We start from the raw sequence: 25,303 nt of genomic DNA, 5'->3' as shown, positions 1-25,303 counted from the left end.
TTGGGTAGAATCTAAAACTGAGATATCTAATCCAGCATCAAAACCATGCTCAGGAGCTCATTGTCATTATCAAAGTGGTTCCATTCAGGAAGAATCAAATTTACAGGGACAGACCACAGGTGAAAGAGGGCTGTAGCTATAGGGAAAGGCAAGCTTTGGAGTCTGGTATTCCTGGAGATCTCCCACGGAAGGGTGAGATAATTCAACAGATACAGATTCATAACTGGAAATAAGAATACTTCCTGAAATATGAATGATTGGATTATTGTCCATCAGCTGATAAAGCCTTCTCCTATGCTTGCCAAATTCTCCAGCTAAATATAGCAGATTTCAAGGACTGGAATAAAGCACTTGAAAAGTCAGGAGGGTTTCAAAAACATGTTACATCTATGGTCCATATTTCAGCAGTGTTTATATGGCACAAAAAAGAACATTAGATTACTGCAACCCTTGTTCACTGCATCCTTAAAATTATCTTTTTTTCTTTGACATTTTTATGTCATTTAATTCCTAGTGTTCGTACTATATTTTTTATTAACTTAACCTTTACACAGACTGCAACTTTTAAGTCAGCCCACACCACAAGGAGAAGGAGTGAGAGGTAAGGTCAGTGACTGAGTGCTGATAGAGTTGCTCTCCGTCTGGATTTTCCCAGACATATGTGGAATACTGCAGCTGGAAGCAGTGTCCGGGCAGAAATCACTAAAATGTCTGGAAACATCCAGATGTATGGCAACCCATGTCAGCAGTGTTGATTTTGGTGAATTTCCTTACAAATAGTTACACCCCCCCCCGAATTGGACAAAAAAAAAAGAAAGCTAAACAACTTTGGGCAAAACTAAAAAAAACACTCAACAACTTTGCCCAACTTTCTGTCTGTATTTTCATTGTTTGAAATATGCCAACCCTACCATACCCCTCCATCCAACTCTTCTACCTCTTCCAGGCAAGCAGATCCTGCTCCCTTCTACCCCTTGCTTGCTGATTCTTTTCCCTCCTCTTCCTAATTTTGCTGCCTCTCCCCATCTATATTCCATTTATTTTGTGGCAGTGGGGAGGAAGAACACAGAAAGGAGTCTCCTACTTTTGCAGCTGGTATTTCAATCCTCACCTGTGCCTTGTTCTTTCATGGTTGGGAACAGATGAGACTGATTTCAACAGGAGAGGTTGAGCAGGTCAGATGAGCAACAGAGTCCCAACAGGCACCACCTCCTGCTGTGGACAGGAACACATCTATAGCTTTGGGAGGCATTGTCAATAGAAATGCTGATGTGTACACCATGGAATGCAAACTCATATACAGAAACAGCAAGCCACATTTGTAATAATGCCCTATTGCAGACAAGCACTATACAGTATGTTGAGCGAACCATTTTTTTTCTGTTTCAAAATGCCCCTCCAAGTTTTCTATCCTTGCAAATATTTATATTTATTTTCCTCATTAAATGATCTCTGCTGTTGAGATGGGACCTGAGATTAATAATGTGGCATTTGTTTCTGTGTCTGAGTAGATTGGCTGGGATGGTGTTCTGGGGCATAAAAGTGTTGGGCATGGAAGCATAGCTGCCAAGTTATCCCCTTTTTTAAGGGATTTTCCCTTATGCTGAATAGGCTTCCTCGCGAGAAAAGGGAAAACTTGGCAGCTATGCATGGAAGGGATATGCATTTCCAGAGGTACCAGTCCCTTCTCGTGTTCAGTTCCATCCCTGCAAGCTTCATGATGATCATAGAATGATAGGTATGCTCATCATTGGACTGAGTGGTGGATACGCAGCCCATTGTGCTGTAGAATGTCCTATGGCCATTCTTTTGGACTTCAGAAGAATGAAACATTACAATTTCATGAACAGTAGGAGTGAGACCTCAAAGGGTCTTTGACCTAAAAGAACAAGCTAAAAGGAGGAGCATGAGTTCAGCAATACTATGACCAAAAGCAGATATTGTCTGAGAGGAATAGACAATGCAGTGCAACTGACCAAAAAAAAGACCCGACTAGGAAAAACCGAAGCCCTGTAGCGATGATGACATTTACCTTATTATTAGGTGTTCAAATCTTTGCTATAAATAAAACATTAAATCAAAGAAATGCCTATTATAGGCATTCATTTGACTGGTGCTTGATGTCTTTTGTCCTTTTACTTTCTCTATCCTTCAGCTCCAGTTTGATCCTTCCATTCTTATAATCTTTAATATTGTTATGATACTCATCATATTCTCTCTCCTTGTTGCTAAATGTTTAATGAATCTCTTGAACAATAAATACGTTAGAGTTTCTGCTTGTGGAAGCTATACTAAGTGGCTCATCACCCAGCCACCTGCCTCAGCAAGAAATCAACCACCCACGGATGGCTTTTCATTTGTTTGTCATCTTTCACAGTTCCAGTCCATTCAGAAGTACTGAACAACCTGGGATCTTAAAAGCTCATTACATGATTTCTTTGGAACAGGCTACTTAGTAACACTGATGAATATGAATATTTAAGTTTGCTGCTGTGAATGCTCCACCATTGTTCTAGCTCAGAAGCATTGTCTGCCCCCTCCAACTTCCTGTGTATGTAGCTTTTACACTAGCCTGGAGGGTTGTCATACCAGAAATGGTGACTGGGCCTCTGGAGCATTCAGTGGGATATTGTGAGCAGTTTGCAGCACTTTGAGGATAAAGGGGCGCTGTGCCATAGTGCTGTGGTTGCTGGCACCCAAGGTGTGCTGCATCTTCCCATACTCTATGCATTTAGTTTAAGTGCATGCAACCGGATGATGCAACCAGCTTCTTGCTTTCTATATCTTTGTCCATCCTTGAGTTGTTGATAGCCAGCCGGGGGTGGGGTAAGTGAGTCCAGGATATGATGAATACATCCCTACATGATGGAGTTGTGCCTGTAGTGCATCTACATCTGAAGAAGCCCACCCTGGACCCTAGGGTTTATAAAAACTACTGCCTGCCTGCCATTTTCTGGATGAGATGGTGGAGAGAGTGGTGGCACAACAGTTGCTGGATCTATTTCAATCAAGATTAAGGGATGTTTTGGGGTGCCGTAGGCCACAATCTTGCCCCCCGTGCTGCTTAACATCTATATCAGGCATGCCCAAACTTGGCCTTCCAGCTGTTTTGGGACTACAGTTCCCATCATCCCTGACCACTGGTCCTGTTAGCTAGGGATGATGGGAGTTGTAGTCCCAAAACAGCTGGAGGGCCATGCTTGATCTATACGGTCACTGGCAGTGATCACTGAGAACTTTGGGGCAACGTGTTGTTATTATGCTGATGACATGCAGCAGCTGTATTTCTCTAACATCTGGTCCGAGAATGGTTGTTCATGATTTGGACTGTTGCCTGAGTGCCGTGGTGGACTGGGCAAAGGATTCATGAGTTTGAATCCTGAGGCATTCATCAGTAGCAGATGGCACAGTCATGAGCGGTGCTCACCTGACTTCCAGTACATAACACTGCTGTTGCTTCCTGTGAGGTGGGGGGAGGGGACAGTGAGGTTGGTGCACTGCAAATGCATTGATGGGAGCACTGAATTGCTTCTGCCAGTACATTTGAGCTAGCTTCCTACTACCTCCTCCCTCTACCTTTCAGTAAGCAGTAGCATTGTGGTCAGGTGAGTCCCACCTCTTCACCGCTGATGAATGTCTCAGTATTCAAATTTAGTTTATTGTCCCTTCATTTATTGTATACTACAATTTAGTTTCAGCTTCTTCTGTTCCTTGCTGGAGAAACAAAGACTTCATGACTGTTGTGTATTCTTTGGCCCCGATGTCTGGGTTCATTCCTAGTTTCTTACTCCTCACCTCTGGCAGCTATCTAAAACTCAGCGTTGGGTTTTTGTACTGTTGCATGCACATATGCAACATATGCCCTTTCATATATCCCTTTTTACTGTGCATTCATCACAATTAGTGCTCATTATTTTATTGGGAAGGTTATATGCAATGCCATTTGCACCAGGAAAGATTTTGGGAGGCAGTCGTATGCACCTGCCCTGCAGTCTACCACTAACATCCTGCAACTTTCCCTATCAATAATATTCAGGATTTTTTATTTTTGCCGTGCTTTTCACTACAGCACAAGTGTGTCCTTCCAGACAGCTGGAATGTAGTAACACTGGAGAAGCATAATAGCACCATAGAACAATTAGTACAGTGAGATGATGTGTGCATGCACCACTAATGCACAATTATTGTGTCCATAACATGTATACTTTGAAAAAACAACAAAATTCAGTCTGTTGGGGTCCTCAGATGCCCCAAGATCTTTTGTCATTAAAACCCCTATTTTAGCTTTCCTTTTGTTGTGTTTATCTAATTCATCTACTCATCTGTTGTATGGATGAACATTTTGCGTATTTCTTTCACACTACCGGTACCTGTTCCTGAGCAACATTTCTCAGCCACTGTAGAAGATAAACTTAGAAACTGCTCTAATTATCTGATTCTTTCCCTTGTAGAGGCTGTTATCCATACTTGCTGTCTTACCCCGCTTTGGAAACGGTCTGTCTTAATTGCTTCCTGATCTTTACTTTCCTTTTTTCTACAGAACCAAACTTAATTTTATCCATAGCTCCTGCTGCTTATTTGTTGATAGAGCCTTGGATTGTTCTTCAGTTTACTATTCTAGCTGAATGCAGCACTAGGCATTTTCAGCCTGCCAGGCAGTAATCACCTACTTTATGCTGCACTGCCTGAGTATTATATGTATTTGCTAAACTGAAAAATGTTAAGCATGTGGTCTAGTTTCTTTAGACAATGGTTAAGGCAAGTATAAATAAAACAGCAGCAACTAGGTCTGTTTCTTCAGAGTTAATTTCTGTTGGCCATACTCTCAGTTATCATACTGTTCGCAACAGGCAGTTAGTTATCAAGGTGAACAACAACAACAACAAAAGCAGGTTACAAAGAAATCATATGAATTGAGAATCAATGAATTCTCAAGTGTGTGTGTTTAGGATGTCAGCCCTACACAGCAATCCAGAGTCTCACCATGAAGCAGTGGAGCAAAGCAGAAAGGCAGGGCAGAAGATGGGGGACAGGTTTCCCCCCGCCGTGATCCCCCCCCAGTGGTCCCACAGCAGAGGCAAATGGGGATGTCTAGCAACCCCTCCCCCCAGGTGCACAGGTCAGGGATTAGGATTGCAGCCTTAGTTACTGGGTTTCTGGGCATCTGACCAGAGGATAATGTTGGAGAGAGAGGTTTGGAAGGGAAATCTCTTACTCTCTCATAAAGGTAAAGGTAAAGGGACCCCTGACCATTAGGTCCAGTCGTGACCGACTCTGGGGTTGCGCGCTCATCTCGCATTATTGGCCGAGGGAGCCAGCGTATAGCTTCCAGGTCATGTGGCCAGCATGACAAAGCCGCTTTTGGCAAACCAGAGCAGCACATGGAAACGCCGTTTACCCTCCCACTGTAGCGGTTCCTATTTATCTACTTGCACTTTGACGTGCTTTCGAACTGCTAGGTTGGCAGGAGCTGGGACCAAGCAACGGGAGCTCACCCCGTCACAGGGATTCGAACCGCCGACCTTCTGATCAGCAAGCCCTAGGCTCAGTGGTTTAACCACAGCGCCACCTGGGTCCCTTTTTACTCTCTCATAGCACAATGATTATTTCCCCAAGCACATTCAAAATTGGTTAGATTTGGATCTGCCCTCATCCACCTTTAAACAAGTGTTCTCAATGAAAACACTGCTAGAATAAATCACAGACACTTAGCTTTCCAAATAAGTGAAGTGTTTTTTTTTAACTCAGAGTTTCCAGACATAACAGCAAACAAGTTTCCATCTTTGGGCAGTAAAATTAAGATGAAAAAAAGGGTTCCAAATGACTTACCTTGGTTTTCTTACAAGAAGGATCATGCAATCTTTGCAGGCTTTAAAATATCCTTTTGGAGAGATTCCATTCGCTTGCTGCATCTGCTGAGTTAGGAGCCAAAGCCACATGGCTCCTTCTTTGCTTGTTCCAGCAAGTATGAAGAGAAAAGACTGAGAAGGGCAGGGGGAGAAGATGCTGCTGAGAGCCTTCTAAGCCCCACTCACTCCACAACCTGAGCTCAGGTTAACCTTTCATGCACGGAAGTGTAAGTAGTAATTTTATTTCAACAAATTTAACCCCAGCTAAGCCCCAGAATTTTTTTATTAGTACCTAAGGACAGCCATTGACTATCATATCATATATAGCAACAATAAATTAAAGTGCCTTGGAATGTATGTAGATAGTTGGTCTCTAAGCAACAGGTTCCCACATATGTGACATGTAAGGCGAGACCTCCTACAGCTTTAGATTCCTTCCACCCCCCTTTTTCCATCAGTGTGCTTCTTAATGCCTTGTGCCATGTATACTTCAGGTAAAATCACATGCTGTCCATGAAAGGCAAATGCTGTCATCTCTATACTCATGCTTCTTGTAAAATATCCCAGTTTGTTTGACAGGGCCACCACCACTTATTCTAAGAGAGATCCTCCAGATAGTCCTATGGGGGAAAGGGGGGGGGAGTTTTATGTGCCGAGGTACCAAGACTTCCCACCAATAACTCACACTTCACACAGAATTAAGTTTAAGGTTTTTTTGACATTAATTTTGGCCACAACTTTATTTAAATACAACTAATGTGAGTGGTTGCTTAGGCATTGGTTCCCCAGACATCTGTCCTCCGCCTGGGACAGATCTGACTCCCCATGCATACTGGGGAAGCCAGGATAGGTAAGCACCCTCTGAGAGAGGCCGGGGCAGGGCCACCAAGCCCTTGACCTCTCCCCCAGATGCTCCCCGAGGCTCATGCGCGGTCCTAGCCCCTACCAAGGGTACGGACAAACATGTGGAGCCTCAGGATTCCTTTAACAGAATACCCCTAAAGGCAGCAGCAATTTTGATGGGCAGGCCCAGCCAAAATCGTACCCCTCCACCATCCAATTTGAACCAATGCCTAACTGCAACCTTACAAGTTGTGACAGTTTGCTATGTAGTAGGCAAAAACCACCAGCCAATCAGCCAAGTGGCAAAATTCCTACTAGGCCCCTGCTTCAAAATGGACGACCCCATGACAGGCACAGCAACGTCATGCACAAACAACCCCTAAATATAGGGAGGGAGGGCAGGAGATCCGTTGTAAGCACCAAAAGTGAAACCGCAAGCTGCTTGCTCAGTATATATAGGCTGTGGCTGTCAATCAAATAACTTGCAACATAACATTTACCCCAGCAACAATACACCCAGTGGCCATCCAAACTGACCCGCCCAACAAACCTGGGAATGTCTTGTTAATCCTTCTGCAACCCATGCTCTCCTTAAGGGGAGAACTTGCTTTATAGCTCTTTAGTTTCGAATATTATTCTTTCACTTTTTCCTCCTATGCTGTGGAATATAAAAGCAATGTATAGAATTCCTGACTAGATGTTTTGGCAGCAAACTGACACATAGTGCAGAAGGGACTAACCTGTCACCTCCAACCAGCATGGCCAATGGCCAGGGATGATGGGAGTTGTAGTCTAACATAATCTGGAGGGTTACGAGTGCCTCTGCTCTAACTAGTACACCATGCTGGGTCTCTAGATAAGTACTAGTAATTTAGATTACAGTGGTACCCCCAGTTACGAACTTAATTCATTCCGGAAACTGGTCTTATTCTGAGACACACTTTTGTTAATGGGGCCTCTTGCTGTGTGTGCGCCTCTGTGCACGACTTCCACTCACATCCTGGGACAAAGTTCGCTACTGTGAACAGCTACTTCTGGGTTAGCAGAGCTCATAACCCGAAGCGTTCGCAAGGAGGACGGTACGAAACCAGAGGTATTACTGTAATACAATTTCATGAATTAGAAGTGGTACTTTCCACAGCAATGTTCCATCCACTTTTTGTTTCATTAACACCTATGCTGTACAGTGAGATTATCTGGAAAAGAGGGAGACATAATTCAGGAAAAACACATAATGTAGCAAAGAAGGAAATGTAACAGGACCTGGAGATAAAGGCTGACTATAATGTTCAGCAGAAAAAGCCATGGCACACTTTCCCCCAAATTAATGCTTGCATAATATTTTGGAAAACAGCTCTAAGAAGTTTATTGACAGCCACAAAATACATATAAAGAAGCTTATAGCATTAATTATCAAAGGGCTCACAGTGCAGGGACATGTTTCCATAGTATTTTTTACACAGCAAAACCACCACGAAGGGATTTACCTTGGCAAAATTAATGCAATGAATGTTTGGCTTGAATGCTTAATCACATGCCAGGCTGAAACTAAATTTCAGTGTTGGTGTTAATTGTTGGTGTTGATATTCATGACATGATAAACCGAAGAAGATGAAGGAAGTATAATTCCTCCAGCATTCAAACTGACTGCACTGACAGGAGCTTAATTGGGAGCTATAGTCCTAAACATCTTGAGGTCATCAAGTTTGGGGAGGCTGGTCAGATGACGTGCCTGGGCCCAAACCTGCCAGGTTAATAATTAACTACTGACCGATGAGCTTGACAATGATACTAGGAAAGGTCCTAGAACAGATAATTAAACAGTTGTTCCTGTTCTAGGCACCACAATTTAAGAAGGATATTGACAAGCTGCAATGTATGCAGAGGAGGACCACCAAGATGATAAAGAGTCTGTAAACCAAGCCTTATGGGGAACACTTGAGGGAATTGGGTATGTTTAGCTTGGAAAAGAGGAGACTGAGAGGAGATATGCTAGCCATCTTTAAATATCTAAAGGGCTGTCATAAGGAGGATGAAGAAAGCTTGTTTTCTCCTACTCTGGAGGGTAGGACTCAAACCAATGGCTTCAAGTTACAAGAAAGGAGAGTCTGAAATCAGGAAAAAACTTTTTGACAGTAACAGCTGTTTGAGTGTGGAACAGACATCTACAAGAAGTGGTTGACTCTCCTTCACTGGACGTTTTTAAGCAGAGGTTGAATGGTCATCTGTCATGGATGCTTTAGTTCAGATTCCTGCATTGCAGGGGGTTGGACTATATGACCCTTGGAATGCCTTCCAACTCCACAATTCTATGATTCCACAAAGCAAACTTTGAATATATACTTAGAAGTTCTTTGGCAACAGCAATAAAAATGCAATAACATAGACAGAGCCATGCGAGATGAGGCCAAAGGTCAATCTAGCCCAACATCCTGTTTTCATAGTGACCAACCAGATTCCTATTCAAAACTTATAGCTTCTCAGCAAAATGCCTTCCTATGGAAAAGCCTTCGAAATAACTTTGGATAGATAATGTAATCTATAATAAAGCAACATGCACTTCTACTGCACTTCACAGGATACACTTCTGCTGGAAAGAAAGGTGAGACAGGTTTTGTAAGCAGTGTCACTACACAGACAGTAGTGTTATTGATTTATGTGCCAAACTTGAGTTTAGTGTAGCAAGGCTCAGCCTAATAAATGTTCTCTGTTCTGAGTATATAACTCTGATAGCATTTAACAATAGTAATAACCATTTATATGGGAAGGGACTTTCATTATTCTCGCTATTAACTGTCCAGTTGTTGCTCACTCCCAGAAGCATCTACTGAGAATTTCTCTAATCTTTTCCAGACATTTACCTGAAGCTATGCAGTCTCAGAAATCCCAGTGTGGCCTTGCTTTCCACAATAACACATTTTCAGACTGCATCTGTTTCTATTCTGCCAAGCATTTGCTAAGCAGTGACAATTGCTTGTGCTAGGCATGAATGGATTGACTGAGATGTGGGATAAAAGAACACACACACACAACCTACAAAACAAACCCACAATAGTTTGTTACAGTTTCAGGAAGTTCTCTACTTGTAACGTCTGCCTTCAGGCTACTGTTTCTGTATTTGGAATCAATGATGCTATCACAGCTATTATCCAAGATCATCTTTCCATCTGTGATTTCTTCACCTTGAATTCTCAAAGTGCAATTTCCCACAAGCAGTGTTATTTTATACCTAGTTTAAGATCCACAGGAATACTGTTTTTTGTATTGGCTAGTAACTCAGAATATCTACTGGAATGCCCAGGGCTCTGCTATTTTTGTCACTTCGCTATTTTCTGGATACTCAGTTTGATGATCTGCCACCAGGCAGCAGTTTATTAGCTTTTTAGAGGCGATTTTGTCCTGTGATGTAGGTCTCTGGCTTGCAACCATAGCTTAAGGTTTCCACTTTCCTAATTATTTTGTTCCTGATTTTCCTTCCCTTGTGACAGCTGTGGAAGCTATGGTTTCAAATTCATTTTTCACTGATGTTCTGTAAAATGCTGGGACAGTGGTGTGGATTTGGCTCAGTTTCCCCAATGAGACTTGTGTGGTTTGTTTTTTTAAAAAATCATTGCCTTCTATTGGCTTATTGTTTGTACAAAGGATTGGACAGGAGTCTGTTTGCAACAGAAAGCAGCCTGACCTTTTACATCGTGGTGGTGGGAGAGAGATAGCTGTGTGTTATGAAAATTACTAGCGGTTGTTTTACCCATTTCCCCAGCAGATGTTTACATTAAAGGGACAAGAAAAATAATTCCAAGTTTCAGGGATCAATTTGTCTTTCAGATCAGAGCTTTCAAGGGATGAATCTCTTTCTCTGTGGTGGCACAGTCCCACCCGAAGTAGTAATCCCATACTTTATAACTAGAGAAATCAAATCCTCTCCAGCTGTTCTGGGTGTGGAAGGGGGGGTAGGGAAGTTGCAGTCTGACTTCTAACTCTCTTCTAAAGTTAAGACTTTAACATTAGAGTGTAAATGATTTTTTTTTAAACAACTTGTTGGCCAGGACAATTCCTAAACTGTTTTCAACAGTCCCCCTCAATTGCCAGTGTTTATTCTCTTCCTAATGACTAATCCCCTTGATGGGGTGAGCTCCCATTGCTCGGTCCCTGCTCCTGCCAACCTAGCAGTTTGAAAGCACATCAAAGTGCAAGTAGATATAGGTTGCCCATGGTACATCTAACAGAGATAATCAAAAGGAAAATGACCTGATTTGCCCATCAAAATTCTTTTTGACACAACTATTCAAGTCGCAGGAGATATCACTTGTCTGCATCTTAAATCACAACAGCACACTTTTGTCCCCGTGTGGAGGGATCCTACAGTCACTATTTTTAAATTCATACTTAAAAAGCAGTCAAATAATATATGTCAGGAGGATATGCTGATTTTTAGTCATTGTTGCATGTCTAAAAATGTATGGAATTAAAACTATTCCAGGAACAGAGAAAACAAGCCCACACACAGAGAAAAAAAAGGACCAGCAACCTGGATAATCACAAAGACAGAGGAAAATATTGTGTCACTGTTTGCATCTGTCTTGTGCAGCATTCTCTTTCAGCGGATAATAAAAAAAATGCGTAAGCTAGGGTTCTATTTAAATAGGTCCCCCCCCCTTAGCGTGTTGAAATACTTTAACTCTCCTCTGGCACTATACATGTTTAATTAAAATGCTCCTCTGCCCTGGTGGTGGCCCCATGTCCACCTGAGGCACTAGTTTGCAGTCTCCCAGAAGCGGTGAAGTGGCCTCAGATATACAGATCCAAGCAGCTGTAAAACCAGTGCCCAGCCACTCATTTGAATTGGCAAATGTGCATAAACTAGCATTGTTCCTTTATGTAGATATTCGCGCTTAGTTTGATAAATCAAGTTCAAAGTGGCCACTTGGCATGATCTGGAGACCTGAAAACACAGGAGCTTTCCGATCTGGGCTGTGAGAGAAATATCCCATGCATGCAAGGGGAGAATTCTGCATGTGTGTGGGAGACAAGAGGAGAAAGGGGTATTTATTGGATTTGTCTCTGTATATGTGTGTTCCATAATCCCCTCCCATGTGTGTTCGTCTTCTTGTGAATTAGTAATGCACTGCACAATCTGCAGGAAATTATGCCGCAAAGAAGTACACCTAGGCAAAGTGATGGAGATAGCAATTGTTGAGCAAGGAAATGGCTAGCAATAAGCTCTGTCAAGACCATTATCAACCATCTTTGTCATTAATTTGTGAACATTTCTGGCCACACCTTCAACAATACTGAGAAAATGGGCTTGAATTTTTCTCTCTGTATTCAGGTATTGCTACTCTTCCTCAGGAAACATATCTTTAACACTTATGCATGGAATAAGACAGTCTGGAATACATGTGATTAGGTGAATTTAACTCGCACAATATGTTTTGCTCAATTCAAAGTGTTGGTGCTGAACTTTAAAGCCCTAAATGGCATTGGCCCTGTGTACCTGAAGGAGCATCTTCACTCTCATTGTTATGCTTGGACACTGAGGTCCAGCTCCGAGGGCCTTACAGGAGTTCCCTCACTGCGATAAGTGAAGATACAGGGAACCAAGCAGAGTACCTTCTTGGTAATGGCACCTGAAATGTGGAATGCCCTCCTATCAGCTATCAAACAGATAAACAACTATACGACTTTTATAAAACTTCTGAAGGCAGCCCTGTATAGCAAAGTTTTTAATGTTTGAGGTTTTAGTGTGTTTTTATATTTTGCTGGAATCTGTGTAGGGTGGCTGCGGCACCCCGTGAGATGGGTGGCATATAAATAATGAAATTATTATTATTATTATTATTATTATTATTATTATTATTATTATTATTATTATTATCTCAGATGTTATTACTGAAGAACCACTTCCCAATGAGACCCTGACTTCATTTTGCTGGTGGGAGGTACGGGGCAGAAACTTGAATTCCAAAAGAATATCTGAACCGAAACACAGCCATCCTTCAAAAGTTGCACTTCTCTGAATCTTACAATGCAGTTCTCCAGCCACATCATGCGTACCAAAATGCATATACCTGAGTAAGGTGTGTATAAATTCACATATTAATGAAAATAACAGACAGAAATTCATTGTAGGGGAAATGCTTTGCTAAAATGTGTATATTATGGGAAATTTCATACAAATGTGAAGTTTGGAAGAAATTCACACTAAAATACTTAAGATTTTTGTGATGACTTAAAAAAATGCTAACTCAAAATTCTCACAATCCAAATAAGTCCACTGGCCCCCAAAGGCTGGCAACCGTTGATCTAAGTAGTCATTGAGGTTCCTTCCAATGTAGAAGCTTATAACATGGCAGAATATTGCTGAGCAATCTGAGATTTCTGGCTTCTCACATTTGATGGTCACACTATAACATTTTATGAGTTAAACAATAGTGAGACCCCATAAACCATCCCACTTGATCCCAGAATTATGTTTAAGCTGAGCCAGTTTTCATTTCATTCAGCATACTATAATGCACATATAGGTAGTGATTTGGAAGTGATTGAGCTCACTACTCAGTAGGGCTGAAGTAGAATTTAACAACAACAAGAACTCATTCAACTACATAAATACAAAAAACTAGCCAAGAATCACGTATATTACTATATGCATGCTTTGAATGCAATTGCATTGGAAGTTATTTGCAAATTTCAGTGTGACATTAATATCACATACTACCTTTCCTGAAAATATGGAATCTGGGATTCACCATGCTAGCCAAATTCTGAATTCTTCACCACTCCTTGATGTCAGTGTTACTTGTGTTTACAATGCAGCAGAAGACTTAACTCATAGTTAATCCTGGAAATCTCAAATGTTGCTATCTACTATGATTCGTGAACTCACAACACTTTTTAATAAATTGGATTATTAATATGCCCACAATGTCTTCTGAGCCTTAGTTGTGAATATTTGTGAAGGCAACATCAGTGCTTTGCTGCAGACATTATTTCAGGGACTAAGCATCAGTTATCTTTGGATACCACTATTGTAAATATGATTTAAATACAGGTAGGTAGCTGTGTTGGTCTGACGTAGTCGAAACAAAATTATAAATTTCCTTCCAGCAGCACCTTAAAGACCAACTAAGTTTTTTATTTTGATATGAGCTTTTGTGTGCATGCACACTTCTTCAGATAGTGTGATTTAAATAAATACAGAAGTATAATCTTTCCACATTCTGTGAGTAATATCTGGTGGAGGATAATGACACTCCCCTGTTTCTTCTATAGATGCATTCCACTGGACCTATGGTATCTATCACTCTATAACAGTCTTTCTCAAGCTGCTGTCCTGCAGATGTTTTGGACCACAACTCTCATTATCCCTGATGTTTGGCTGCGGCTGATGGGAGTTTTAGCCCAATAAAGTCTAGGGAACACTAGGTTGGGGGAAGGCAGATCTAAGTTGATAAAATAGTAGCTAAATGCTACATTAATGATAACAAAAATGGGTCCCTGTACGTCCCTGATTAAGTAATAATTTATGGAAATGAATAGGTTTTCAACAAAAGGAATCAAAATGAAGCAAACCCCCAACATAAACAACATTAGCATTCCTTTGAAATAAATAGCCAGTGCTCCTGAAGACATCTGTTTTCTGAAAATGCAGTTATGCACTACAGTAATTATGTACTACAGTAGTGATAGCTATACTGCATTATTAGTGATCAAGCTCACTGGTGATAGAGAAGAGGCTCTGCACCCCATTTGGATTTCTCCTAGACCATAGCATTGTTGTTAGTGGGGTAGCAGCCATATAATAGCAAAAGATGTGCTAGACACACATTCAATGAACAATAGATGATATGAAATACTGGGGGAGGCTACTGGTGGGCAGAGACAGATGGCAAAAAAATATATTTGGGCCTAAGTGCCTAACGACAAGCACTATCTTTGTCCCAGTGTGACCTATGCAGATGCTGCATGCCTTCCTTGGTAAGTCATGCTGAGTTGTCATGCTCCAAACAGCTGTTCCTCTTGTCCTAGTAAAGACTTTAAACTGATGCTGTTCAGCTTTCAGGCACTCAGCAGTTCACAGAGTCATGGAATTATGCTTGATTTTTATGTTGCCCAAGGTTTCATGGGAGCTGCTATGGCATGGCTAATCCCATGCCACCCTGTAATATCTGGAGGATACGGGCCTAGGTTCCAGGCACTGGTAATCGTGTACAAAAGTCTATGCAGTTTGCGAACAGGATACTTAAAAGATGGTCTCACCCTTATAAACTAGATATCATTACATCAAGAGGTATGTTCCTCATGATGGAGGAATGAGGCCTTTAATATGGTGGCGCCTATCCTCTGAAACTCTCTCTTGCCACACACACACACAATTGTTTTGTAGATGCTTTGCTGTGAATATTATTGTTGTCCTTATTTTTAAATTGTGAAATCACTTAGAGATGTGTCATAGGAAGTGATTCACAACTTAGTTAATTAAATAATAAATGGTCATGGGTGCAGGGCCAGTGACATAAATTACACCAGCACCACCAGTCCAGGACTCTTCCCCACCTGCTTGTTTCCTACTGATGAAACAGTGATGGTGGTCCTCCATGCCTCACTCCGAGGAATGGGTCTTTCCTCCGAACAAGGCATTGTGTAGGCAAGAGAGCCTGAGGGTGCCTGTGACATGGCCAGTTTGCAACAACAGGAGCAACGAACTCAACCTCGGAGCAAGGCATAGAGTGCCCACACCTCTGTTGTTTTGGCAGCAGCAAGCAAGTGGGTGTGGGAGGAACCAGTGGTAGAGGCAATGGGTGGCCTGTCAGCCAGCCAGTTACTATGGGTGGCCCTGCAGGCAGAGGATTAGGAGACACACAGTCTATTGCAGTCCCTAATCCACTGATGGAGACATGTGGCTCAGTATGGGCATCTCTGAAAAGCACTACAGTAGCAATAGTTGAATAATACTGTCCCAACTTCAAAATTCATCTAGATAAGCCAATGTGAGATCCTTTGAATAGTTTATAGATCTAAATAAATGCTAAAATTGTTATCGTATTGTCATGATTGTCGTTGTTATGCTTATTATATTGTTTCTGCCTGTCATCCTCACTGGTCACAGAGCACCCTTGATTCCTGGGGAAAGTGATTGCAAGAAAAAGTGCATAGTGATTAGGAAAGGAGATTTCCTGCTGCTTCTGAGAAAAAGTGGTGTCTTTACTTCCTTTTGCTTTCCACTGCAATGTGGAATGATAGGATTTCTATTAAAGCATTTCCTCTGCCTAAGTCACAAAAGCTTAACTTACAGGAAGAATAAAAACACCTCAGAGGGATAACAGTCTTCATTTAAAAATCAGTTATTAATACCATCACATTATATTTAGAGTGAGATGGTAGACATCATCTGTAATGATGTTGCCTTAACCAAATATTATATGCAGGTTTAATATCAGTGAAGCATTTGCCCAAAAAAAAGAAAAAAAAAGAAATGTCAATATTCCCCTAGCTACATCATATCGATCATTCATTTGATTAAGCAGAAAGAAGACAAATACGTTAGTGAGGAAGAGGGGAGAGACAAATTATTTAGCATGCTTGGCCAAGCTCAAATGCATTTACAGGGGAGAAAAAGGAGATAATGCATCATTCTTATTCATTTATGTAAGATCAAATAGCTCTGATTATTCAATTTATTGCCCCTTCTCAAGATATAGAGGGTGTGGCTAATGGTATATATTGCATAAGAATATTCTACTGTTTCCTCAGGCATGTGCTGCTGGTTATTGTTACTTATGGCCATTGTAGGGTGCCACAACTTGGATGGTTGATCAAAAAGTATGGCATTGTGGAGTAGGGTGATGATTTTCATTGCAAGAGGTGGGCCTCAATTTTGCCCTTTTAATTTTAAACAATAAAATCCTAGCCTGCTTGTTTCATTGTCCTAACTCAAAAGACAAGTGAATTGAATCATACTGGCCCTGAATATGAACTATGAATATGAAATAATAATGAAGTTAACGAGACCTTCTTTTCCTGCTGTCATCTATTGCTGCTTAATTGTCACTGTTACTATTTACATACTCTTGTTGCTTTGTTAAATGGAAAGTAGACTTCCAATCTAGGGTCACCACCTTTTTCTAGTTGGGCAGCAGTTCTTTTCAAATGGGGTGCTCACCAAATGCTGTCGGACTGCAATTTCTGTCATCCCTATTATTTAATTATTTTTAATTCCTGTTTATGAATTGCTTCCCATAAAATATCCTAAGTGAATTTAACACTGAAGCACTTCAACCATAAAACTACATATAAAGACAATTTCAAGTTTAGTAGAGATACAGGGTGAAAATCTTCACTCAAAAGGCTTACAGTCTTGAAAATGGATTTTTTTTTCCAACAGGGGCAAAAAAGGCAATAGATATGGTGCCTCTCTAATATGTGATGGGAAGTAGTTCCAAAAGGTAAGTGCCATGGCTCGATTCCTTCATCCTACAGGATGGACCACCTGATGAGATTCCCTCCCCTGCAATCCACAGTGATTGGCTAGGTATATACAGTGTCAGGGTTGAGAAGGTATTCCGATCCCAAGTTGCACAGGTCTTAGTACTAAACCATAACATAAATCTGCCAGAAGTGAGTTGAGCAGTGCACACTGCTGCAGGAGAAACAACCGTGGAACCAAATGTTGAACTGCACCACATGTTGAACCCACATTCTTAACAAAACAATGTGATTGCTTTGATCTGACCACTTTTGGCTCTTTCTATATATAATGAACAAGCCTGTGGATTGTTTGTTGAAGGTGTGGCCTGCTTCTTCTCATCTCCTGGTGTCCTGGAGTTTTGATAGCAGTGCTACAAACAGCCCTGGAAATACGTTAACTGTTGCATTATGCCTACTTGTGCCAATACAGTATTGCTGATAATTGTAAACCAGCCTAATAGGTATTACAGTTTCTTATCAATCAAGAATGGAGGCTGTAATCCACAAATCACTTAGTGCACAGAAATTCTAATCCTCCTTACTTCTCTGCAGCCACACAGTCTCATTTGTGAATAGCAGCAGAAAGTGAATTTGAAATGTATTTGTGTGATTTGTCTAAATCCTCTCTAAACACTCTCCTTATGTAAAAACAACAACAACAACCAAGAGGCAAACAAACACCAAGCTGACACTTCTATTTCAAAAATATTAGCTCTTTAAAAAGAAAAATGTGAGTGAGCAGACATTTAATTATTTTCAGTGTTTAAGCCAATCAAACATGGCCCCTTTCAGTTTTATTTCATGCATCCCACATCCTCTTTAACGAGTTTATTAAATTTTATCTGATCTTTCTTCTCTTATGGGGTTATTATGATGTTTCATAGCAATATAGCATAAATTATGTACAATTAAACAGCACCCATGGGTTTAATACATGTTGGTAATTTCCCAGCTCTTGTTGACATCATCAACTCCAAGTTCTTTCTCAAGAAATTTTATCAACAGAATGTTTTAAGTCTATAATCCTTCCAGCAATTATTCTAGAGTTGTTGGCATTATCGGAAATACTAATAATTCTAAGTGCAAATATGTTGATATATGTTTGATTTTAAGAGACACATTTCATGGAATGCTTACTTTGGTACATATTTATCAGTGAGCTTTCTTTTTTATATAGATCCTTGTTTGTGGGTGATTTTTCCCCTTTTATGAATCTTATTATCTGACATGTTTGTATATCAGTCACAGCTGTTGAAGGGAAATGTGTCTGGTTGGCAGAGGATTAATGTGGGCAGGGTGTTCCAATGGTAGGATTGTCAGGGGGAGGTATGCTGTGAAAGGTATGCTCACATTCATAGGAGGAGGAGTGACAGATGTTTACATTTAGTGAACAGGTCTTGTGCTGTTATGCCAACTTGCCTTCCCACTTGATGGTGCTGTTGGTAAATGACAGGTCAGTGCATAATAAAACAGCTTTCACCTTGATTGAGGATGATGAAGCTGATCTGGTGTTTAATGCTTGAAATACTTGGATGGGTGAGCATTGTTTGGAAGGCTGTGGCATGTGGGAGAAGGCTTGCAGTGATCTTCTGGATTGCCTCCTCCAATACCAGCTATCTTGATTTATGATGAAGTGTAATCATCATCATCATCATCAATTTATTTAAAATATTTTAGAACTGTTACATATTTTAACACATAATAAAGTTAATGTGCAGGTTAATATGGTGTTATTTAGAATTAAGAATATATTATGTTCTGTAGAAAAATGGAGGGATGCTTATGATTGCAATGAAGCAACACAGCAGAGAAAATCCGACATTTCTCATTAGGAGAATACTTAGTATTTTATTATTGTTGTCCATGCCATTTTCCATTAGGATCGCTCAGCAAGGCCAATATTTTTGGAGGAAGCAGAATATTTTTTGAGGAAGCATGGGAAAACAAGTTGGAAACATCTGTTAGTCTTTCATGTGACTCCATCAGAACAACATGGCTGTGTGTTCAGTCAAAGAATCCTTTCACACTTTTATTGCCAAGATGGCAAGATTGCTGCGGAACTCAATGTCACAGCAAATTATAACACACAAACAAGGCTTGAGCAGATGTTGTTGTTGCTTTGCTTGTTTCTCTTAAACTTTAAACCCTTGAGTTGTCAAGCACATTAGCTCCTCTTCACAGGGTTAAATGCTTTTTATGATGGGCCTCTTCACTTCAATCAGTTGCTTTATGCTAATAATTCCTTCACTAGGGCATGATTAAATGGTGTGAAGAACCAAAACAAATTCGTGTTTAGGTTGCCCTTTTGCTATTTCTCTGGTGCACATGTGTGCAGACATACAAATAGAGGTTGAAACACACATGGAAATGCATATATCTATGGTACATATGGCCAAAGATGAACCTTCCTATACATAAATGTAGACTGAGGCATTCCTACTAGATTTATATTTGTACACAGAGCTCTTTTTCTGCCTTCTCCCTCTCCTCAAAGAATTAAAATAGAAAAGAAACAGTAGAACTCAACATGTTTTACGTGATGGAAGTCCAAGTGTTAAACACGGTCAGAAGAAAGCCAAACTCAGGCTTGCACAACAGCCTGTCGTTAAACAGCAATGGAAGTCCATAATAAATATGGGATTCATTAAGACTTCACTCCCAGCCACGTGGATCACTTTCTACTCCTGTGTCTTGATGCACCCATACATTGCATATCCCTCTCCTGGAATACACTTGAGAGCACTGAGAAGGAGAAATTACAGTGGGAATGAATCAAAAACTAGCACAAATGAGATTGATTTGTATGTTATTCCTGAGTTGTGGTTAAATGCAGTCAGTGAGTGGCCACAAATGGCAGAAACTGAGATATTCAGTGCTCATTTCAAACCTGCTGAAAAGAAACTGCACAGCTAATGTGAAAGTGAAGATGTTTAAGCCGCTTCTCTGTCTGTGCACCTATTAAAATTTACTATGCTATTCCATGCTGCCTCAAAGATACAGCTGCATGGCTGATTTTATGTGGTGGCAATGTTATCGGTGGACACCAGTCATTTTACCCACCTGATGATGATCTTATTGTGCAGGACTCACCACAAAGAATACTGTTTCAAAAAGATGGGAGATGATCACCATGTGATAGAAGCTGAAAATTACTAGCCTGTAAAATGGTAGGTGCAGCCAGCTTGCAAATGAGATAGTTGTCTGAATCTGCCTATAGCTTAGGACAGATCAAATGCTGAAATAATATAGACTGAACAAGTGTAAGAACAAAAATATACACAAAATCTGCAGAATGTACTCTTCCATTCTTGCTTCGTTTCCCCCTTTACCTTGCTCTACCTCATCCAGGTAGTTCTCCTAAAGTTTGCCATCCTTCCAGTATGAATTAAATAACGGAGGAATTAAATGCCATTCCTTAAACCAGTGGTTCTCAAAGGTTGTGGTGTGCCATGTGTGGCAAGTGTGGCAGGAAGATTCAAGGGCAATCAAACATTTAAACATTTCAGTGTAGTGTAGTATAGTATAGTGTAGCATAGTAACATATATAATTTTTAATTTCCAGAATATGGAGATATACCGTATATACTGGTGTATAAGCTGAGTTTTTCAGCACATTTTTATGCTGAAAAAGCCCCCCCCCTCGGCTTATACTCGAGTGAGGGTCCCACTTACCTGTTCTCTGGCGCAGTGTGGGTGTCCTCCGGTTTCTCCCGCTCATCTGCTGTGAAGCTTTGTAATCGGCAATGTCCAATTCTGATGTCCAACTCTGAACTCTGCTGGAACAGTGTTTCCAGATAGCAACTACTGTTTCATTGAATTCTTCATCGGCCAACTAGTTCAACAAACACTCGTAAGTAGAAAGATATGTAATTTATTCATCAACTGAAAATAAAATGTTCAAACGATGACCTGCACATACGTAGCAACAACTCCAAATAGCGTGGAAATTATAAACTATAACATAAAAAGGTTACATACCCAATGTTTTTTCAAATAGATGTAATATACATGAGAATTCTGCTTGGGTTCCATCTGAGTCCAATTCATTTCCCCTTCACTATTGAGAATTTAAACATTTTGTCCCCCTGCCCCCATTTTGTCAGACACATGAAATTTTAAGGCCCACTAGACTCTCTAGAGCAGGCATGTCAAACTTGCGGCCCTCCAGATGTTTTGGACTACAATTCCCATCTTCCCCAACCACTGGTCCTGCTAGCTAGGGATCATGGGAGTTGTAGGCCAAAACATCTGGAGGGCCACATGTTTGACATGCCTGCTCTAGAGTGAATAAAGCCTGCCAGTTTGCAAGAAAATCCATCCAATAGCTTTCCGGCTAGCTACCTTTAATGTTTATTTCTTTGTTTATAATTGAGATGTTAAATAGCATTTTAAAAATATATATAGAATTGGTTGAAATTTAGAAATCACCCCTTGTGATGGCATGCATCCTTCTCTCTTTCACAGAACTAGATGAACCTTTACAGGAAGACTAGCTCCTCAAGAGTGGATAAAAGCATGCCAAATTTCAAAGCAAATAGTTTCAGGAACTTTAGTGTTAAGCACTTCTAAAGGTTTTTCTTTCTTTCAAAAAACTAAAACTAAAACAAACCTTTATATTTTGGCGCAAAAGTGTATGAAATGTGTAGGCATGGCCACCTCTTCTGAGGCATGAATTCTGTTAACTTTCTGAAAGGTAGCTGCAGTGGTTTCCCCACAAGGACAGTTTGGGGGTGGGTGAAAAGAAAAGAAAAGAAATCACTTAAATTTCCCTAGTATTTTATGGACAATTTGTTAAAAAAAACTTGCAGGTGTGATGTGATTTATCTGAGTAAGAAATAGGTTCAGAGGCTTTTTTGCCTCTAAAGTTGATGGCAGGGTGGGGTGGGGTGAGACTGAACAGGGATTAACTTTCAAAATACAGGCGAGGTCCTATTCTTCTCATCTCCCCACTCAGGTGGTTGTTTCCCCTTCCTCCATCATTTCCATCTGGCTTTTTTATGTATATGTTTTGCTTAGCGACATTTATTTTGCCTTTAGAAGAAGACCCTTGCATCTCCAGCGTTTTTTGATACCTGGATTGCTGAAGCACCACAAAGCACTCCAGGATGTCCCTCTTCAAATTGTTCCACTTTGTACAAATCCCACTTGACCTCTGACAAGCCTCAAATCTGCCTGAGGCATTCCGAGGCTCAGGATCCATTTGAAGCTGATGCACAGTCCTAATTGTTAGGAATCCTCAGAGTCCAGTGACAATATGTATCATTTGTAAAACACTAAGGTAGTGAGCAAAATGTATAGGGAGCTAGTACATTTAATGGTAGTGTCCAAATGACAATTCTGCAGCTGGTAATGTTAAGATGTTAAAGGGATGAAAAGCTCTATCTGTTGACATTTCCTCTTCTATACAACTAATAGAGGAACAGGATCTCTTTCCTCTCTTGCATTTGGTCACACAATAACTCCCCAGGGTGAACTCCCCAGGGCACTCTGAGCTTTAAAACAGTATTCAGTGAGAAAGTTGGAACAATATGAATTAGCTAGCACTGCTCTTAACTCACTTTGAGCTTGCTGCTTTCAGAAAGTTTGATCAGCCCTCAGAGAGGCTTGCTCACGCTCCAGGCAAAGTTATTTGCTGAGAAGCACTAGTTAATTTGGTCTGAAGCTTTTAATGCCAGCCTTTCTATTATAAATTTATCACAAATCTGAATGAGAGCTGTTGTTATTTTACGGTTATTCAGCATCCTACAGGAAGCAAATCAGATTGGGCTCATGGAAATTCTGAGCAGCACCATATGATTGTCATGAAACTCTCTTTATTCTGAATAGAGCATAAAGCAAGCAGAGGTGTAAAAAAAAAAAGCAAGAAAGGCAATAAATTCCTGCCTCCATGGATTGCTGCCTGCACCTATTCTTTTTCACACAATTCTTAACTCTGTTTACATGTCTTCATCAGCCAGCGTTAGACATTTCTTCACTATATGCTGCTTTTGGCTTGCATATGGCATTTATCTCCTGTTACTGCCACTTGTCACCCTTTGTTATTAGAAGTTATTCTTTAAATAGCTAATGGTTTACATATGTGCACTTTTAGTCATCTTCAGTAAAAGATGAATTTGATTCCCTGAATCAAAAAACCAATTCAGGGAAGAGACCATGAGGGCCATCTAGTCCAAATCCCTGCAATGCAGGAAACTTTTGCCCAGTATGGGGAACAAACCGTGACTCTTAAGATTAAGTCTCATATTCTACCAACTGAGCTCTTCCTCTTTTTCCCCCTGCTGGTTTTGAATCTTTCCTCTGAAAATAGCAGTCTTTTGCTAGGCATCATTTGAGTGCTTTTTTCTACCTGCTTTCTGCTTTGGCTTATTTAGTTCATTTGGAAAATGAGCATGTTGTTAGGAAAGATCTGTTAACTATGGTGCTTTTGTAAAAGAGTACTAAGCCTGTCCTACCATGTCTTAAAGAGAAAGGAAAGCCCAATGTATGTTACAGGAAGTGCAAATGTCCTGTATAGATATGAGTCCATTCGAACATACACAACCAAACCAATAAAATAAAGATGGCAGTAATGGATTAATTAAGAATCCAATCTGATTCATATAATTCAGGAGGTTCCAGCAATGTGGAAGGTGGAGCTTGATATAAGTGTGTATCTGCAGATGTACTGGATTATTTTTTAAAAAATGCAGGAGCTTTGAGAGGGGTTAATTTCAATTAGAGGATGAACTTTGAAAGTATGAGGCTTGATGGCCTGAGCTTTGTCTTCTATAGACTGAAAATTGGAAGACAAAGTTTTGTTCTGAGGATGAGAATCCTATCTGCTGTATTGCTTATAAAACAGTTTAGGTGGCCATTTCAGGGCAAAATCCTAATCAAACTTCATTTTGCTTTAAACTATGAACCTATGAAAAATTATTCGATCAAAAAATGTGAAGAATTGGTGTTTTATAACTTTTGAGAACATCTTAAAACGAAGGAAATTGATATACCAGTAAAATAGCATTTGTATTTATTTGTTTCTCATGCTAAATGCCAAATATATAGGATGTTTCATTGCTGGTGTGGGAGCATGCAATCTTTCAAAGCACAAAGCAGTTTTGAGACCCCAGTTGGAAGATTACACTATAATTACCAGTGGTGTGGGCAAAGTGTAAAGAAATAAATACTAAAACAGTTGCAGATGTTAAAATGATGAAATAAGACACAATGCTGAAAGTTTGACACTTTCAGTGAGTTGCACTTTTCATGGACACTGTTTACTTCTTGCATGTATATACTCATTGCAAAATGGAACAGCGCTTGTCAGTTTCTGAATGTGAATCTATACTTATGTTCTTCCTTAATTCCAAATTGTTGGAGCAGGTCGGCTATAACTTCTGTTTACTTTCAAATCCCTTTCAGTCATAGTAAATTGGAAGTGATTGTAATAGACAGTAAACAAAGAGCCACAATTAGAATGGAAGTTCTATTCCATTTTAACTGAGCACCTGTTAAGCCCCCCTTTCCGGTATTTTTTTATGGGCCAATCACTGTCCATCATCCACCAGAGACAGAATTTTAAAAGGATAAACAATTTAAAGTAAATTTTGTGTGCTGCTTGCTGAAGGTAGCTAGAGATTATAGTATCCATCAAATAGCAGCCTACATCAGCAGAGAATGGTGTGATCTTAAACTAGCAAAAACTGCAATAGCTTTGTTGATATCAGTATTCCTGGCAGCTTCATGGTCCAAGGCCAACAGCAGGTGATCACTTAAGCGTCCATCACACACAGTGATTCTTACAGTATATAATCCCTAACTCACTTCACCACAAAGAAGGATCTTTCATTTGATGCTGCAGAAACTGGTAAATTTAACACAATGTCTGTTATTGACAGAGCAGGATGATAAACTCCTAATATATTGTTTGGATCCTGCCTCTAAATGGCCTTGATGTAAAGTGCAAATTTCTTGGCTTTCTCTTGACTTTTAACTCTGCAATTCTGTACACACAGACATGGGAATGAGTCCATTGAACTCTTACTTCTATATGTATAGGAATGTAGTGTAAATGTTTGAGGGTTTTGTTACAAAATAGCTAAAATTTAATATTTCAGGTGCAGCAGAGCTTCATATATTAAAAAAATTTAAAAGAACCAACAATT

Source organism: Zootoca vivipara, chromosome 4 (assembly GCF_963506605.1).
Source record: "Zootoca vivipara chromosome 4, rZooViv1.1, whole genome shotgun sequence".
NCBI classification, from domain to species: Eukaryota; Metazoa; Chordata; class Lepidosauria; order Squamata; family Lacertidae; genus Zootoca; species Zootoca vivipara.
This window is presented reverse-complemented; position numbering follows the sequence as displayed.